The sequence below is a fragment of the Mauremys reevesii genome, linkage group 11 (genome assembly GCF_016161935.1).
Source record: "Mauremys reevesii isolate NIE-2019 linkage group 11, ASM1616193v1, whole genome shotgun sequence".
Taxonomy (NCBI): Eukaryota; Metazoa; Chordata; order Testudines; family Geoemydidae; genus Mauremys; species Mauremys reevesii.
In genome coordinates this window covers 6,015,859-6,035,412 of record NC_052633.1, presented here as the reverse complement: position 1 = coordinate 6,035,412, position 19,554 = coordinate 6,015,859, and the positions used below count along the sequence as shown (strand labels likewise).

Sequence of the window (19,554 nt, the reverse complement as noted above, 5' to 3'; positions counted from 1 at the left end):
AAGGACATGGTTCAGTTCAGGGAAGGAGTGGGAGAGAGAGAGGGCCTTGCAGGCCAGCACCCAGCTGCTGACTGCCTATCGAGAGACAGTTCATAGCACAGTGAGTATAGCCTTACTCTTCCTTGAGCTGACTTCCCTGCTTACATCAGATCTGACACTCAACGCAAATGCATGAAAAACTCTTCCAGGACAGCAGTTGGGATCTCAAGGTGACTAACATCCCTCTGCTTCCGTGAGAGAGAGGTTTACACAACAATGCAGTGACCACACTGCAGGCAGACTGCAAGAAGTAGAGGGAGACAACCGCCAAACTGATGGCTTATTCTATCATTAGATTCACCAAGTCAACAACAAAAGAGCTTCCACCCTAGTTAACAAGATGCCAAACATGGTCCCCTTTTGGCATTCCAGACTTTGGCTCCCATCTAAACATCCCTGTCTTGGAAGAGAGGGGAGGGATAGCTCAGTGGTTTGAGCACTGGTCTGCTAAACCCCAGGTTGTGAGTTCAATACTTGAGGGTACCATTTAGGGAACTGGGGTAAAAATCTGTCTGGGGATTGGTCCTGCTTTGAGCCAGGGGTTGGACTAGATGACCTCCTGAGGTCCTTTCCAACCCTGATATTCTATGTCTAATATAGTGAGGGGTTACTGGAAACCTGATTCACCATATGTGGGGTTCACTGATCATAAAGTCCCAGATGCTTATCCCCAGGTCAATGTGAATCTCAGGTCTTCCCCAAATATCACGCTGTCAGCCAATCCTTAACTAAATCTAAGATTTATTGTTAAAAGAAAGAAGAGTTACAAATGGTTAAAAGATCAATATCCAGACAAGTGACTTTCCATGTTCATAGTTCAGGATCACAACAGTGATGGAATAAACTGCTGGTTTGTAAAAGTCTCTCTGGAATCATCCCAACAGATCAGAATCCAAAGGCAGCTTAGATGTAATGTCTGTTAGTTTTTCCAGGCATTTTCCAGGTTCTTCCAAATGATTATTTGGAAGATCTCTGTCCTATGGCTTACACTGTCCCTGTTCAACATTTAAACGGTCTAGAGATGATAGGATCAGGCCCAAGCCTTCTCTTTTATAGCTATTCTACCAGGCTGACAAGCCTACCTCACAGAAATTGTCACAGAAGGACCTTCCCCCAATGCAGATGGCCTGTTGTACTTTGCTTTGAAGATAATCTTCTATTTCCTGTGCATACACAGTAAACTAGTTACATTCATTCACATAAGGTAATTAGCCGTTCTTCCATTATAACACAGATAGTTAAGCTGAAGATAATGTAGAAATGATTGGTTTCCTGAAGTGTCTTACATCTTTGATTTTAAGGCTAACTGAACACCTTGCACACATAATTAAGGCAATTAAGCCATGAAAGGGAATTAGCATCTACAAGCTAATTTATTTACATTGTGAAACTTCTAACCCGGTATAGATAACCACAGACAAATACACTTAGCATCTATTGTTCATTTTTGAGTGAGTTGATGATTGCTAGTCTAATGCGTCTCTTTGAAATTCACATGCACGTGAACTGTCTTGATACAGTAGAAGTGTCTCTTGTTAAGTTATTATGGGTCATACACAGGTTGACTGGTCTGCCAGTGTCACAAATGCATTCTTGGTTCTTATGCTCCCAGGATGCTAAAGCTGAATTTCTATGTAATCCGCTAAGAACATAAAACATAAGAGTGGCTATCCTGGATCCCCCAGAAGAATGGTTCATCTACCCAGTATCCTGTCTTCTGACAGTGGTGGGTGCCAGATGCATCAGAGGAATGAACAGAACAAGGCAATTGTCAAGTGAACCATCCCCTGTTGGACAGTCCCAGCCCCAGCGTCTGGCAGTCAGAGGTTTAGATACATCCAGATCATAGGGTTGCATCCCTGACCGTGTTAGCTAATAGCCAGAGATGGACCTATCCTCCATGAACTCATCTCATTCTTTTTTGAACCCAGTTATACTTTTGGCCTTCACAACATCTCCCTGGCGATGAGTTCCACAGGTTGACTGCATTGTGTGAAGAAATGCTTCCTTTTTGTTTTAAACCTGCTGCCTATTAATTTCATTGGGTGACCCCTTGTTCCTGTGATATGTGAAGGGCTAAATAACACTTCCTTATTGACTTTCTCTACACCAGTCATGAGTCTATAGATCTCTATCATAGTCCCTCTTAGTCGTCTCTTTTCCTAGCTGAAAAGTCCCTGTCTTTTTAATCTCTCCTTATATGAGAAGTTGTCCCATACGCCCAATAATTTTTGTTACTCTTCTCTGTATTTCTTCCAGTTCTAACATATCTTTTTTGAGGTGAGATGAGCAAAACTGCACGCAGTATTCAAGGTGTGGGGGTACTGTAGATTTCTATAGCGGCATAATGATATTTACTGCCTTATTATCAATCCGCTTCCTAATGGTTCCTAACATGTTGTTAGCGTTTTTGACTGCATGTGGAGCAGATGCTTTCAGAGAACTGTACACAATGACTCTGAGGTCTCTTCTTTGAGTGATAACAGCTAATTTAGACCCCATCCGTTTGTATGTACAATTGGGATTATATTTTCCAATGTGCGTTACCCAGTTCAGTACAGGAATCAGAGGCACAATGTTACCAGATGTGCCCATTACTTTGGGGAGGCTCATTAATTAGGGTTACTCTTCTGTGGGGGAAGGGAGGGGTGGGGCGGTTCTGTAATTCTATTACTGTGTTGCTTATGTCACTTGTGTGTTCTACTCCTTCCTTCTACAAGTCCCCTCCCAATGGAGCTCTCCTGCAGGACTAGGTTCCCCAGGGCTAATAAGTAGAACTAGACGAACATGCGTACACACACTAGCAGAGCAAGTCAATCAGCACTCCCCAGCTGATCCCCTCATATGTCCCTGCATTCAGTGGGCTGGGCTGAGCAGCACTTTCAAGCTGGTACCCTCATGTGTCCCTGGTCTCAACAGGCTGGGTTCAGCAGCACTTTCCACTGCTCCCCCCACCCACTTATGTGCCCCAAGTTTAACACATTCCTATCACACTTTCACATTACAATTGTACTGGTAGTAACCCACTTGATGAACAAACCCCACTGTATTTTGGGGTACTACAGGGATCTTTAGCTTAGGTACAAGAAGCGTCGCTGCAGAGTAAATGGGGGAAGCTAAAAACACAAAAGAGTAAAATTCAGAGAGAGAGAGAAGCAACCAGCTGACCCATAACAGTTATTGATTGAATCATAGTGATAACCACACCAGGAGGGCTAAACAAACATAACAGCTACATTTTAAAGGTTAATACCTGAGGTAGGAAAGAAAACAGAGAGAGAGAGAGATGGATCCCACCCACTCCATGAGGCTTGAACTGGTCGGGGTTCCCAGGTGATGGTGGTCGCTCAGGGTCCTGAGTGCTGGAGACAGGCAGAGCCCCCATCACGATCAGTCAGGAGATGGAATCCCAGTGGAACTGATGCAGAGTTTGGGCCTATACATCAGAACCCTTACCTGGGCATAGGTAGGGGTTTTGTTGAGAAAATACAATGGTTCAAGGGAGAACACTAGATTTGTTTATGGGTAAACTGATGGCTCAAGGGTTTTCTTTAGGCTAGTCAATAGGAGCTGATCATTCTTGGCTATGGGTGTTGTTTTCTTCCGGGGAGCTCACAAGGCAACTAGGCTGCTTCAGTATTTTGGGATATGAGTCAAAGATTTATTACTAGAATTGGTCTGATAATTGCTGAGCTGAGTGTGTGCAGGCGTAGGTTCATTAGCATCTGGAGCAGGGATTCCCATGATTCAATGCGTCCCTGCTTTTCTGGTCCCAGAGTTCAGTGCGGTTCTCTGTTCTTCATTCTTTATGCTAATCCCTATTCCATCTTTCATGCAGTTGAGGCTAGAGAGTTGTCTCTGTTCTTCATTCTGTATGCAAATGGAGATGTCTTAATCTTGTCACCCTTGTCAGGAGGCATCTAGGTGTGTCTCCCCAAATCCTTCATTGTTCTCTGCAAGCCTTTTCTCTGATCGGTTTTGGTTCAAACAGAGATGGGAATTGGGGTGTCCTTCAGGAGTCACACAAGCTAGATACTGTGCCCTGGTTCCCCAAAAACACAGAGCTGACTGGTATCAACAATAAAGATGGCAAGTGAAGTCTAGTACAGCTGGAGAACGTTCATTCTTCATTCTTTTTTAATTAGACTCAGGAAACTTTTCATCAGTTTGGATCTCTGATTGGAGCAATAGCACCATACAGCTGTGATTCACTGGCCACATCTCGTCAGTGGGTGGTTGACTGTATCAGCTGCCTTCTCTGTATACAAGGTGAGAGACCATTAGCAGGTATAAGTAATTCTTCAGCTTCTTTCACTGTTGTAATGTCCATTTTCTGCCTGTCTAGTTCTTTCTGTCCTGTCTGTTGGCACTTAGATAACAGAGTGGTGGGCATCTTGTAAATAGCTCATTAGAAGAGACGATTATGATGTGTAAAGAGTGTGGCACACTTCTGGGAACTGTACAAATAATAAATGGTCTGCACCAGGTAGATAACTGCTCAGTTCCTTAGGGCTTCTCTACACAGGGACACTAAGGAGAGTTAATCCAAATGAACTAAAGGTGTAAATTTTAAAGTGTCATTAAACACGTGTGGATGCTCTGATTCTGAATGAAAATGGCCCTTCTTAATTTAAGTGAATTACATGAATTAAACTAACCTGAAAAAAGGCCCCTTTAATTCTAAATAAGTGTGTCCCCAGAGGTGTTTAATGAAGTTTAACTAATGCAGTTTGAAAATGAATTTGATTAGCTTTCTTGACTTCTCCATGTAAACAAGCCCTTGGTACTAAACATTTTCATTCTCTTTACCCTGCCACTGGCTGTATTGGAGGTTTCCTGGAATAATTCTTTAAACAAAAGTTCTTGCAGCAGCCCTCTGTCATGAGCATTCAAAGCTATTGGAGTAAGTGTAGGCCATTTTCCCCTTTGTGAAAGAGTGGGACAGGGTAGGCAATCTATGGCACGGGTGCCGAAGCGGCACTCAAGCTGATTTTCAGTGGCACTCACACTGCCCAGGTTCTGGCCACCAGTCCGGGGGGCTCCGCATTTTAATTTAATTTTAAATGAAGCTTCTGAAACATTTTAAAAGCCTTATTTACTTTACATACAACCACAATTTAGTTATATATTATAGACTTATAGAAAGAGACCTTCTCAAAACGTTAAAATTTCTTACTGGCACATGAAACCTTAAATTTGAGTGAATAAATGAAGACTCGGCACAGCACTTCTGAAAGGTTGCCGACCCCTGGAGTAGGATGTTCTTTTCACCTAATGGGATAGATCTTGGTTATTATTTAAGGCCATTTCCAATTAGGGTGACCAGACAGCAAATGTGAAACTCATGCAGGACAGGGTGGGGATAATATGAGTCTATATAAGAAAAGACCCCAAAATTGGGACTGTCCCTATAAAATTGGGACATCTGGTGACCCTATTTCTAATTATTATTAATCAGTCCTAAAAACAGTGTTGGTGATTCACAAACAGAATAAGGGATTCCAGTCTTTGAGTGTACAACATAGAAATCCCAGCATTGTTTAGAAGTGACGGATGAGCATGGGTTTCCTGCCGAAGGTTTTGTCAGCCCCATCTTGAGAGTTTGGTGGAGGGATTCACCTCTACATTGGAACCTCACATCTACCTGCATGAGTTGTACTTGAATGTGAGATTAGATGTAAATAGTGAGAGCAGAGACACTACTGAAACCAGACACCCCCAGAAAGCTGCTCCAAGCTGAATACGATGCTTGTTCAATCCTGTATCAGTCACAATAACATACCACTACTGTTAACTTTCAGACATTTAGGGTGTAATCCCGACTCCATTATAGTCAACAGGAGTTTTGCCATTGACTTTGATGGGGCCAAGATTTTACACTATGCTGATAACAGCCTAGCACATGGATCCTCCTGTATGAATATCCATGCAGTAGAGGTTCAGTTTCATTAGTCGTTACAGTACTTTTTTTCCTTTTCTCCACTCCAGGCCAGCCCATGAACCTGGGGTCAGCGGAGGAGGAGCTGAGATGTCTCCGTGACGAACTAACAGCAGCTCCGGACCCCGAGGCTCTGTTTCAGGCATCTTCCAAAATGGCCAGGGTAACTGACTCAAAAAACTTGTGCGGATGTTCTAGTGACCAGGCACCCTTCATTTTACATTTACACTTTCATGATGCCTTTCTGTACTTGGAGCGAGCTGTGGGTGCAGGGCATTCGTTGCTAGTAACCAGCAAGATGCTTTTCATAGATGTGTGCCATGAATGCCATGTAAAATCCAGATTCCACAGAATGTTGCAAGCCCATGAAAATGCACACGCAGATGCACACACATGTACCTATCCAGCTATCCATGAGAAAAAACTGTATTAGTGGAACATCAAGCTGAGAACCCATCCAGTCTTCATTCTGTCACCTTGTGGGTTTGCCTATATTTGTGAGCATGCCTCTCTTGACTTCATTGTATATGTTGTAAAAAGATGCAGTGTATCTAAGAGAATACAAACTGGAAACTTACCTCCTGCATAGCCGGTACAATGTTGTGCTAACTGTGCAACAGAAGCTTTGCCTCGAACCTGATCTCATTAGTGTAGAATACAAAAATGTAGTATATAGACTATGGAGAGAATTTTAATCCCAAATGGCTAGCTGGACATGAGGCTAATTAACAAATTGTTAATTAATCAGAGGGGTAGCTGTGTTAGTCTGGATCTGTAAAAGCAGCAAAGAGTCCTATGGCACCTTATAGACTAACAGACGTATTGGAGCATGAGCTTTCGTGGGTGAATACCCACTTCGTCAGATGCAATTTGCTGATGCATAGATCTTTTTCCATAGAGAAATTAGGCCTCCATTTTTACAAGTGCTGGAGCCAAACATCATTGCAGTCTCTCCTGTTTTTGATTTATTCCCAGGTTGTTAGTGAGTACTTTCCCCCAGAACAGGCCACAGCCTTTATTGAGGCCACAGTGGAAAGTATGCTGTCTGCCAGCCCCACCTGTGCCACGGCAGCTGGACTGTGGATGAAGGTTATACTGAAGGAGTGTGGAGATGCCATGCTCGATAAGGTAAAACGGGAAACTGGAGAGGTTTTCTGCCTAAACTCGAGGCTTTTAGATCTTTGCCCTCATGTGTAATGAACAAAAATCTTGCTGTTTCTCCACCTCGGACGAAGAGTCGATTCCATCTCTGTTCTCACCTAAACTAGGCAACGGCAGAATCAATAGCAATAGACAGAGAGAATCCAAGGGAAAAGGAAGATGGTTGGTTATTTATTTGTCTGGCTTGTTGCCACAGTATTCAGCCAAGAAAGGCTTGAAAAAACAGACTCTGGGGAAAAGACAAGAAGACAGAATGACTGGCACTTGGAGGCATCCAGTTCTTAGGAGGCCTATGGCTAAGGGCTACCTGGATAAAAATAGTCCTGTAGTCATTCCCAGTGAGTCTGGAGCCTGAGCTCTTGCCAGGTTTCAGAGCCTGGGCTGCAGCCCGAGCAGGAACAGCTACACTTTTAGCCACATAGTGCAAGCCCCTCAGGCCCAGGTTGACCTGAGCTCTGAAACTCACTGCTGTGGGATTTTTTTAGTGTGTAGACGTACCCTTTAAGAATAGAAGGAGGGAGGGAGAAAACTATAGTGTCTTTGGGATCCACTATTTATATGCCTTATTCTGGAGCCCAGTGCGTTAGGGCTAGATGAAAGGAGCACTCCACAAATCTTCTATCAAGGCTGGTGAAAGGCCTCAGGACAGGGAACCCTCGCAGCAGAACTGCCACGTTTGCACAGTGTTTCGAAGATGTGAAGGGCTAGGAATGAATGAGAGGTCGTCACCTGTTCATAGTCCCAGGCATTTGCACACTGTGTTTAAAGCACTTGCATATTTTGTGCTTGTGGTTGTTTATGAACTGTGCATCCTTCGAGGCAAATGGTTGCATTTGGCTGCTTAAATCACACCTGCAAAATCTGGGCAAGCAAAGCCTTCTTTTGTGCATGCCAGCTGGTTTATTTAATGCATAGCTGGGCACCACCACATTAAATTACCTGGTATGTACAGGGAAACCCCGCTCAGGGGCGGCTCCAGGCCCCAGCACGCAAAGCGCGTGCTTGGGCGGCTGCCTTGAGGTGCTCTGCCGGTCGCCTGCGGGAGGTCCACCGGAGCCACGGGTGCCACCGTGCTTGGGGTGGCGAAATGGCTAGAGCCGCCCCTGACCCTGCTATAATGCGCCCCGTAATAATGCGAATTCGGCTATAACACGATTGTAAGGTGGCTCCGGCCGCCCCAGGCCAAAAAAAAAAGCAGCTGGAGCGCTGCGGAAGCGCAAAAGAGAGAGAGAGAGAAAAGAGAAAGAGAGGATTTGTGAAGGGAGAGGGGCTGGAGTGCCCCCAAAGGGGAAAAAAAAGCAAAAAATGGAATGTGCCTTCCCCACTGCCTCTTCCCACCTGCCCCCGCTTACCCTTTTGGTGAGAAGAGCCACTCTCTCCCCAGCTGCTCCTCTCTCTTCCTCTGCCCGTTGCACATCTCCCTGCTCTCCCCAAGTGTTTCCCTCTCTCACCGCATGGCTGAGAGCTCCCGCTGCTGGAGCTCCACCCTTTCAGTTACTGCGGTGGGCAGTTCGCAAATGCAAGTAGTTTTCTGCCCAAGAGAAATCGACCGGCTTGAAACTGACCAGCTTGAAATGGTAACCCCTGCTATACCGCGACCCCACATTTAGCGCGATCCAATTTTTTGGACCCTGATCATCGTGTTATAGCGGGGTTTCGCTGTATGTGTGTGTGTCAGTGTTAATTTTTACAGCCAAGTGTGGGCAATTGTTGTGGGTTAAAGTTACACAGACATATTTGAACGTTTGTTTCTTGAGGAATTTCTAAAAAATCAGCAAATGTGTAAATAAAGGTTTTGATTCTGTAGAATGAATGGAGAGAAAGAAAAAGGGACATTTCTTTCTGGTTTTGTTCCTTCCAGGTGCCAGCTATTGTGGATATAATATATAGCCACATGGCTACTATCCAGGAGGGCAGCTTGAGGCAATTCCTGCTGGAGGCAGTGTCTATTTTAGCTCACCATCACCTAGAGGCAGTGATCTCCAGCCTACTCAGCAACCATCTGCCAATGGACAGGTATATACCGCTACCTATTGCATTCATCTTGGTAAAACATGGATCCCACAGCTTTGCTGGGAGATGTAGGGCTTTATTTAAGCAGCAGACATTTTGGGATAATTCCTGATGGTTAATAGCCTGGGTCTTTCTCCAGGAAGGTCCAAGAGCATGGTAAGGTGGGGTGTGGAGAGAAATTAAGTGTCATTCTGTTTCCATTAATTCATAACTGCTTTGACATCCTAAAGACCTAACTTTACTGGTATAACTGGAGTGTATTGTTAGAAACATCTACTTCTCTAGCAGGGCTGGCTCCAGGGCTTTTGCTGCCCCAAGCAGCAAAAAAAGGGCGGGGAATAAAAAAACCCTGCGATCGCGATGTGCAGCTCTACTCCTTTGCTCTGAGAAGGAGTGAGGACCAACCGCCATTGCCACCGAAGACCCAGATGTGCTGCCCCTCACCATTGCCTGCCCCAAGCAGCTGCTTGCTGGGCTGGTGCCTGGAACCGGCCTGGCTCTCTAGACACCTGAATTGACCTCACTTTGGAAATTAGCAATTGCTGTTGATTTCCTGGTAGCATGACAGCTTCAAGTCCAATCCCTGGCTGATGATAAAGAATAGGGCCAATATTGTCATCAGACCGCCGCTTGGTATCGGTCAGGGTGTGGCTGCTAGAATAGAGTTGCTGTCCTTGGGATTTAAAACTGGACTGGAAGCAGATCCATCATTTCATTTAAAGGTCCCCAACTGGGTTATCAGTTATCAGTGCTGGAATCTAAGACCATAAGAACGGCCATACTGGGTCAGACCAAAGGTCCATCTAGCCCAGTGTCCTGTCTTCCGACAGTGGCCAGTGCCACATGTCCTAGATGGAATGAACAGAACAGGTAACTGTCAAATGATCCATCCCCTGTTGCCCAGTCCCAGCTTCTGGCAAACAGAGGGTAGGGACACCCTTTGTGAAGGGGAACTAGGATGGCCATGAATATTCGTTCTCATAATTGTATGTCCAGTTAGTAGAAATGTGGCTTTTCTTTCATCCACTTGCCTTCCAAACCCTGGATCTTTGGGAGCCACATGCTTAGGATTCCATATTTACTGGGAAGTGGTAAAACAGGAACTGAGATTGGCGCTCTGTGTCCTGTCCTTGAAGTCTAGTATTAATGGTTAGGCTGCAGTAAGACTAGGTCACTTAACCTAGTTCTGTAACTGGAAACTCAATATTTAAACAGGAGGAGCGTTAAAGGAGGACAGTGCTCTAACTTTCTCCTCATAGGCAAGGAGAAAAGTTGGTCTTTACTTAAATAGGACACATTCAGTCTGAGCCACAAAAGTGTCCAGGGTCACATGTAACTTCTGTTAAATTGCAGTTACACCAGTGAGCTGTGGAGATCTCTGGGAGACCCTTGCTTGCCACTCAGGTCCTACAGGTCCTAATAGAAAAAATAAAGACGTCAACAAGCCAAGAAGAAAGCATCACCTCAGAGACTGAAACTGACAGGCATTTGGCAGCTGCTGAACCTCTCTCAGTAAGTTAGATGACAGACACGCCTTTCAGGCTTTCCTCTGCCCTGTGACAATCCTGCTGCTGGAAAGCTAGAAGTGTGGTAGAATATTGCTGTGTGGGCACTTCTCCTCTGATGTACTGTTTCCCTGAGTCCAGCTCTGCTGTCTGTGGAACAAATACGCAGTTTTAGAGTATGTGGCTGATTTACTTAATAACATCTGGCAATTAGAGAGTCTTTGAACCAGGTTGCTCACAGTGCTTTGCAAATATTCCTTAGGACTCACAACATGCCTTGGTAGGTCATACACATTTTACAGATGTGGGAAACTGAGCCACGAGTTAAGGGAGTTGCTTGCAGTCATTCAAGTTACCGGCAGAAGTGAAAATTCAGTACAGCTGATATCAGAAGGGGAGAAGAGGATGTGATGGTGTTGGGAGGAGATCTCATTTTTTACCATGCTCTCCTTTCAGGCAACATGTGCCATCTTTGAGGTGGTGTCAGCACAGCAGTCGAGCAAAGCTGTGCAGGAGCTGCTCCCAGAGTTGTTTCCTGTTCTCCTGCAGCAGGTCAGCCGAACCTCAGGACAAAAGATGCCTTTGCCAAGGATAAGCAGCTGGAGCCTATTACAAAAGACCAACAACATACTGAGGCAACCCTTGCCGGTAATTAGAAGGAAGGGAGAGAAACAAAGAATTCCAATAGAGTTGTGTGACACTCCCCAGGAATTTCCAGGGTTATGAGGCACCTTACCATTGCCTGCCCTTAGAGTGAGGAAGTCTTGTCCGTGTCTGCTGTGTGTCAGTTCCCTAAAATGACCAGGCTCTGGCAAAACAAGCACTGCCATCCAGGCCTCCTCAGACCCCAGTCTCTTTGTACAGGTTAGTGATAGGCACACACCAACCCCCGAGTCTTCTGACCGTTCCGTATAGTGTCCAGACCTTTATCCACTGAACACCCACAGAATTACCGGGCGTGCTGTTCCCTATGGAACAGTACACACCAGTTTACTTCTTATACTTTAGACTCTATACTTTATACTTTATTACTTATACTCTATAGTGCAAAACACACAGCACTTAGATATATTTATAGGGCAAACAAGAACAGAGATGGTCAAAGAACAGAATTTCCAGTGACAGTGAGAAAGAATGCAAGCAAAAAATGGTTACATGTCAAATGAAATCATAACATGGTCCTAGAGACTAAACTTACCCAACAGGTTAACCTCCTGTCTAAAGATGTTTCTCGCCCAACGTTCTCAACCAAGCCTGATAGTGACCCCGCTGTCCGTCTCGCTGTCCATCTGCTTCCTAAGTGAAAGATGCCAGGGTGTCTTCTTTGTCCCCCAAATATACTAGAGCAAACCTTTGAGGTGTACCCCAAAATTGGGTCCCCACTCCCTGTCTCCTTCCTGTTACTTTTCTTTCTTTGAAGTTCTCACAGTCCTGAACTGAATGTGAACCCTACATGCTTAATTTACATGTAAACAAACAGATGGAGAAACATTTCTTGCCTTAAAGAAAACCATTTTTTCACCTTTCCTGGTGACTAGTCCCTAGACACAGATCATAAGAATGTAATTTTCAATGCATAGACATGGCTCTTTACACAGCATCTGTAGATGTGTTTCACAATGATATTGGTGACATGAGCTTTTATTTGAGACTCATATGGCAATCTTTTAGTGATCTTTTAGCCCCTTAAACCACTGACTCACTCTGGGAATGTCCGCCTCTGCAAATTCCTCTGTAATTTTAACTGCGGGGTCCAGATTAACTGGCTGGTGCCACGTAACCTATACTCAGATATGCTCAGGGTGACTCTGAAGAAACTTCCAGAATCATGCAGTCCATGATCTCCCCACAGTTTGAGTATGTGGCCTTACCAGTGAGTGGTCAATCTTTCAATTTCTATGCAAATGCACAGAGGCCTAATCCCTCAATCCATCTTTCAACTCTCCATTTCTGGCAGTACTTTTCTGTGGACAGGCCCCACCTCGTCCAGCATGGCTGCCTTAATCACGTCTAATCTCTTGCCCGCTAATCACTAAGAGCCATATATGTGCTTCCCCGGTTAAATGGGGTGTCAGTCGAAAGGCCCACATTGTTCTGTCCTTGTGAGGTCTCACCGCTGCTCCTTTAAGAGTAACCAAAACCAGATCAGGGTTGTTCGCAGGTCCCATTTTACAGAGTCTGATCTCCTGTGCCTGGTTTCCATTTCCTGTCACGGGACTTGCCAGACTTTGGAGGAGTTGTTGCCAGACCTGGGCTTGTTCCTGTATAAATTCCTGAAGGCTCTTTTGCTGTTAAACCTACCAGGCAAGCAAAGGCTGTTTTTCTGCCTGGTGGGATTGTTAGAAGGTCTGTGGGGTCTTCTACACCAGCAGTTCTCAACTGGGCCGGTTTTAGGGGGTCCGCCAAGCAGGGCTGGCAGTAGACTAGCTGGGGCTTAGGGCAGAAAGCTGAATCTCTGAGCCCAGCCAGGCTGGAGCCCTGAGGCCCAGCACCTGCACTAAAGCCCCAGCCCCTGCACCCTGTGGAGTTAAAATCTAGAGCCAGGAGCCCCAAACTCTGATGCCTGGCAGGGCAGAGGCCTGGGAGTGGGCCATGGAGTATTTATAGCTTGTTGAGGTGAGAGGAGGCTCAGAAACAGAAAGGTTGAGAACACCTGTTCTAGACTTCTCCTTGATGCTTCACCACCCATTTCAGTGTGTTCCCTCCATCACCCGGACTGCCAGACCTCTACCCGGCTTCTCCAGCAGGCTCTCCATTTGTATAGATAACAGGAAATCCTGATGAGCCCCAGCTGTGACAGAGAGGGGTGTTGCACCCCCACATCTTCTACAAACACAGACCACGTTGAGACTTTCTTGCTTGTAAACACCAACGTGAAGTCTATTTAATCCCCCTACCAATACATAGCACCTTTATCTTGTATCTCAACTTTCTAAACTCTTCTCCAAAATGGGGGGAAGGTGTTTCCACTCAGAGAGCTCACTTTGTCAGGCTCTCCCAGCTGTTTGTCTTTCTGTTTCTCTTTGGGTGACCAGACAGCAAGTGTGAAAAATCAGGACAGGGGGTGGGTGGTAATAGGCACCTGTATAAGAAAAAGCCCCAAATATCGGGATATCTGGTCACCCAAGTTTCTTTCTCTGTCTGTTCCCCTCAAAGGGCTCCTGCCCATGTCCTTTTATACAGTTTCCCTGTTAATGGAATGATTGGTTCCATGACTCACTAGCCCCAATCTGACCTCGTAATCAGCTACACCTCTGTCCAATCAGGCTTTCTGTAAGGAACTGAATTAGTACTAATAGTGACCAGAGTGCTGACTCAAGTGCATACCCTCAGCACTCTGTCACATCATATCTGGAGATACAACCCCAAAATATCCACTAGTGATCACCACATTCTATGCCCCCCCCCCATTTTTTATATCCTTGTACTCTGCTAGTATCCATACTCCTTGCGGAAAGTGAAAAATGACTGCAAAATTTTGTCCCTAGCAAAACTAGTTATATGAGATGTATGAGACAGAAACATACCTCCTGGCATCAAGTCCTTCCAGGGACACTGGTGTCAGGATATTGCCAGTGGATGAACTGTCGATGAACAGCAGACCTGACAAGTAACCTGGGCTTCCTGACTCTGTTCAGGCTGCACCTTCCTACTGATTGCTGCAGTTCTGTGCCTCTCTTTCCCCAGGTTTTCTGTCCAAGCGTTAGAATCTGTGCTTTCTAAAGCTGGGAATGAGAGACTGGTGAGAGTGCTCAGGACGCAGAAAACATGGATTCTGCTTGAAAACCCCAGACTCACCATGAGGAGTGTGTCTGCTGGTGAGGTAAGAGATCTAAGAGGCATGATTTTATCCTTGGGAATCAGTAGCAAATAGAGTGGCTGAGAGGGAACCTCCAGTTTATAGCTTTGTGGGGGGTGCCCTGGGTGGAAACACACAGCTCCCACCCATAGATATCAGAGCTGTCTGCTCAGAGCAGCTGAGTTTTTGAAGTGTGCAATCGACCCCATAAGCGGTTTTTTGCCTTCCAGTGGTCTGCTAAGATTTGGACTAATAACACTTGAGATCATCCAGAGCCTCCTCCCCTGGGTGAATTCCCCAATGGAAAACTTCCGAGTCACCGGCACAGCTTTCCTTGCCCAGGTAAGACACAGGGCTCCGAAGAGCAGTTTCACCATTAGACCATTGTCTGTTTGCCTTTCTTTTAAGGAGTTGTACAGTTCAGTTCATAGGAGTAACTGTCATTTTAGATAGTAGACTGGTTCCCCCTTTATATGGAAACCTGACAAGGAACTTCATTCTACCTTTCGGAGTCATTCTCTCGCTGATATTTGTATTGCTGTCATTGCCTATACTAGCTACACAACCACAGGTGCTGGCTGAGAGAGATACAGACAGAGTTTGAAGTACTGGACCTCTTCTGCCAAGTCCCAGTGCTGATACTAACCAACAGCTCCTGGTTTTGGTTTCACTCAGCAGATCTTCGGAATGAACCTAGTGTCCTAATACTATAAAACAAGCAACATACAAATACATTCACATCTGTCTTAGGTTCTCATGACGATTGTATCTGAGTACCTCAAAACTCTGTAATGTATGTATGTGTCCCCTAACACTCCTGGGAGGTAGGGAAGCACTATTATTCCTATTTTACAGGCAGGAGCTGATGCACAGAAGGGCTAAGTGATTTGCCAAGGTCACCCAGGAAGTCTTTGAGGAGCAGGAATTTGAACCTGGGTCTCCTAAGTCCTAGACAAGTGTGTTAACTGCTGGACCATCCTCCTTTCTACAGCCCTCCTCTAACATCTGCATCATATTTCCACTTATGCTAAGTAACTATCTTAGGGGCTCATCTGGTTCTAAGGAAAACAATCGATCTGTGCCTGGGATGGGCTGTTCCTGGGCTTTGAGGCTCCTTACAAGAGGCCCCATGGTCCTACTGCACCCTGCCCCAGGAAAGAGCCACAAATCTGGGTCTGTCTAGAGAGGCCTCATGAGAGCAGCCAATCGGAGCCCATCAGGCTCAGCTAAAAGGAGCTGCAGGGCCTTAGCAGGTCAGTTCCTGCCAGGAACTGGAGGGGCAAGAAATGATGCTGCTCTCTGGCCACAGAAATTCCAGGGATTGCCAGAGTTTGATTCTGGCAGCATTTGCTTAAGTTGGGTTTGCAGGAAGAGAGTCCTTAAGAACTTGAACCTTGAGGTGAGGGTGAAGCTAAAAGTGGCTGGTAGGAAAAAGCAACAATGAACTGAAATCAAGCGGTGCCTAACTACTGTTTACAGGGTCCATGGTTTGGAACCCAGAGTTATGGGCAGGCCTTGGATCCCCTACCACTTACAGTGGCATAAGCCCCAGGAAGGGGACAATGCTTACGGAGAGCTTGAACAAAGGGCAGAATTTCAAGGACCCAGAGTTGGGGCTGGAGACCCTAGTGAGGGCAATGGGACTGTTCTTGACTAGCCCAGAAGGGGTTCATTTGGACTTTGGGACTTAGCCAGAGGCCTGAGCCACAGAAGACTCACTGAGGTCAGCTGGCAGGGTGCACCAGGGGTGAGAAAGGACTGTGGTACCAGACCTGGCCACTAAGGGGCTCTCAAGAGGTGAGTGGATCCCTATTATAGTGCCCAAAAGGAAAGCTGCATGTTTTTAAGACATTTCTCATTTGTGTGGAATGATAAAGTTAGTGTGTTATGTGCCACGTATCAGAGGGGTAGCCATATTAGTCTGTATCCACAAGACTGTGGCTATAGGAGGACTCCTTGTTGTTTTTAGTGTATTCTATGCCGGCTCAAATTCTATTCCCAATCTTAAGGATCATATTGGTGCTAATGGACATGTTGATTTTATTTCAGCTAATGACTGATCCCACGCTCAGGGAGAAGAAGTTGCTTAAGAGTGTCTTGCGCATCTTGGAAGAAAGGTCACAGGATAGGAACAGCATTGTCCGTCAGATGGCTGTAAGAGGCCTGGGAAATATAGTCAATGGGGCGCCTGTGAAGGTATGAGAGAATACTGAATAGGATGCAACATAAGTAGAGAATCCAAGGGAAATAATTGCTCAGAGTTTACAGAGGCTGCACACAATGCACTAGGCCAAATTCTGCTCTCTCCCATACCCTAGTCACCTTTTTGCAGTCAATACAGAGCAAGCTGGATCCTTTGGTAAACTGGGCATAAGCAAACAATGTGCACTTTAATGTAACTATATGTAAATGTATACATCTAGGAACAAAAAATGCAGGCCATACTTACAGGACGGGAGACTCTATCCCAGGGAACAATGATGCTGAGAAAAAACTTGAGCCATGGCAGATAATCAGTTGAACATAAGCTCCCAATGCGAAGTTGTGGCCAAAAGGATTGAAATGATCCTTGGAGGCATAAATAGAGGAATCTTGAAGAAGAGTAAAGAAGTTATTTTCCCTCTGAATATGGCACTCATGTGAGTGCTGCTGGAATGCTGTGTCCAGATCAGATGTCCACAATTCAAGAAGGATGCTGATAAATTAGAGGGGATTCAGAGAAGAGTCACAAGAACTATCAAAGGATTGGAAAATATACCTTTAGTGATAGACTCAAGGAGCTCAACCTATTTAGCTTTACAAAGAGAAGGTTAAGGAGTGACTTGAGGACAGTCTGTAACTACTCACATGGGGAACAAATTTTGATAATGGGTTCTTCACATTAGCAAACAATGGTATAACAAGATTCAATGGAGAAAAAGGAAGCTAGATTAATTCAGACTGGTAATAAGGCGTACATTTTTAATAGTAATTTTAATTAATCATTGGAACAATTTACCAAAAGTTGTTGTGGTGGATTTTCGGTCACTAGCAATTTTAAAATCAAGATTGGATGTTTTTCTAAAAGATGTACTCTAGTTCAGAGACTATTTCGGAGAAGTTCTATGTTATGCAGGAGGTCAGACCGGATAATCACAATGAACCCTTTTGGCCTTGGAATCTAAGTAACTAGAAATCTAATAATAGGATTATGCACGTGTATTATGTTACCGAGTTTGGCTCATTGTAGCTAGCACCTGGTCTGAAATATAGCTATAGATCTCAGGAGGAGAGAGGGTTGATGAAATTCCCACAGCTTCATAACTGCTAAAGAAAAGTTCTTAGAAGTGTGATCAGTGATAAGTTTTCTTTAATGTCGTATGTTTGTACAGGTGAAAAAATACAAGAAGTTTCTTCTGGACATACTGATCGGGGCCTTACATGACGTTTTCAGTTCTGAAGTGATTGGTGAGAGCATGAAAGCACTGGCCAAAGTCCTGAAGGAGCTGAAAGAGAAGGACATTGGTTCTTCCTTCAAAAACCTCACCGAACAGATCCGGGCCTACTTTGGCGATGTATGTGAACAGAACTCTCAACCCCAGTTCAACCGATCTTGATTAGACTCGATTTACGATGTGTGATGTGGACTCCTGGGCATTGCTCATGTCAGAGTGCAGAGATTTTAGGCCCCAGGGAAGGGAGGTGTTTATGGAGGAGGAGAACATTAGGAGGATGGGGATGACATCCCTGCTCCACAGTCTCACCCTTCTGTTCTTGATTGCCACTGAGAACCTCAAAGAAAGTCTGAATACTAGATTAGGTAGCTAGATAACCATGAAAAGGGGGTTACAGAGTGCAATAGAAAGTGTTGGGCCTGCTCTATACTGTTTTTATGTGAGAGGGTTGGAATGATAATTCTGTTTTGCAGAGAATTTTTGAGATTTCAAATTTTGGTTTTGTTCCTATTTGTGGGAACCCCTCCCCAAACTTCAGAACTCCTTGTGAAACAGAATTACTATTCTCAACCTAGCTCTGTTGGAAGCCTTGGCCTGGGGCAGTCTGCTCTCAGACTATCCTGGTGCTGGGAACCCAGGAAACTCTGGGAGCTAGAGGTGCCAGGGAGTTGCAAATTTGAGAGCTAGGACCCCCAGGGTCATAGGGTGGAAGGGACCTCAGGAGGTCATCTAGTCCAACCCTCTGCTCAAAGCAGGACCAATCCTCAGCTTTTATCCCAGTTCCCAAAATGGCCCCCCAGGGACTGAACTCACAACCCTGGGTTTAGCAGGCCAATGCTCAAACCACTGAGCTATCCTTCCCCCCAAAGCTGGGAGCCTGGAAGCCTATGATCCCAGTCAGCCTGCTAGATTGGCTGCCAAGGAGCTGGATGGGTGTACTGGCAAGACACCAGGCAGGTTTCTAAGGACCCTGCCTGGCTTCTGGAGGAATTTCATCAAAATTGAACTGTCTCTAAAATATTTTCATGAATCAGAAAATTCGAATAAAAAATTGGTTAATTAAAGTTTATCTGACTAGCTGTAGTTGCAATCACTTTACTTTAGCGTAGAAGAGACGGCTGTGTGAGGTGCGTGATGGGATTGTCCCTTACTTACCAAGTTGTGGGGCTTTCTTGGCTGTAGGAGAATGATGGTCTTCGCTCAGTGGCCTTTGTCCTATTTGGCATCCTGGCTCAGTTGACAAAGAAAAAATGGAAGGCCTATTTCGCTGAGCAGGTTCGAAAGAGCTGGGTCATACTTCTGCTGCACCTGCAAGACCCAAGCCCCGAGGTTTCAATGGTAAGACCAACAGTGACTTATTTACTAAGCCAAAGGAATCTTCCTCCCAGTGCCAGGGGAGCACTGCTATTCCTGCTTGTTGTGGAGGCCCAAATTCTCCCCTCAGTTCATTGCCCTCCTGCTGAGTCACTTCCAGCCAGGTTGGTCCATGGCTGCCTCACCAGAATCCAGGATAGGTCATGGGTCTGACCCCTACAGGTCTCTGTTCCTGTCTGACTCTTCACCCCAGGCCCCTGCCTCCCCAGAACAGAGGAGAGACCACAGCTGTGCCTGGTGAAGCAGCTTTCATCTGTATATCTGTTCCCAAAAAGACATTGATGCTACCTC

At 45.4% G+C, this 19,554-nt stretch overlaps 1 long non-coding RNA gene and 1 pseudogene across 1 annotated transcript; one reads left to right on the top strand and one right to left on the bottom strand.

Annotated features, from left to right (window-relative positions):
• The window catches only part of LOC120374491, a 193,918-nt pseudogene that overhangs the window by 144,437 nt on the left and 29,927 nt on the right, over positions 1 to 19,554 (bottom strand).
• On the top strand, positions 14,460 to 16,654 carry LOC120374372. Its single transcript, XR_005586047.1, has 3 exons — positions 14,460 to 14,479; positions 14,686 to 14,797; positions 16,505 to 16,654. It is a non-coding gene; the product is annotated as an uncharacterized LOC120374372 (long non-coding RNA).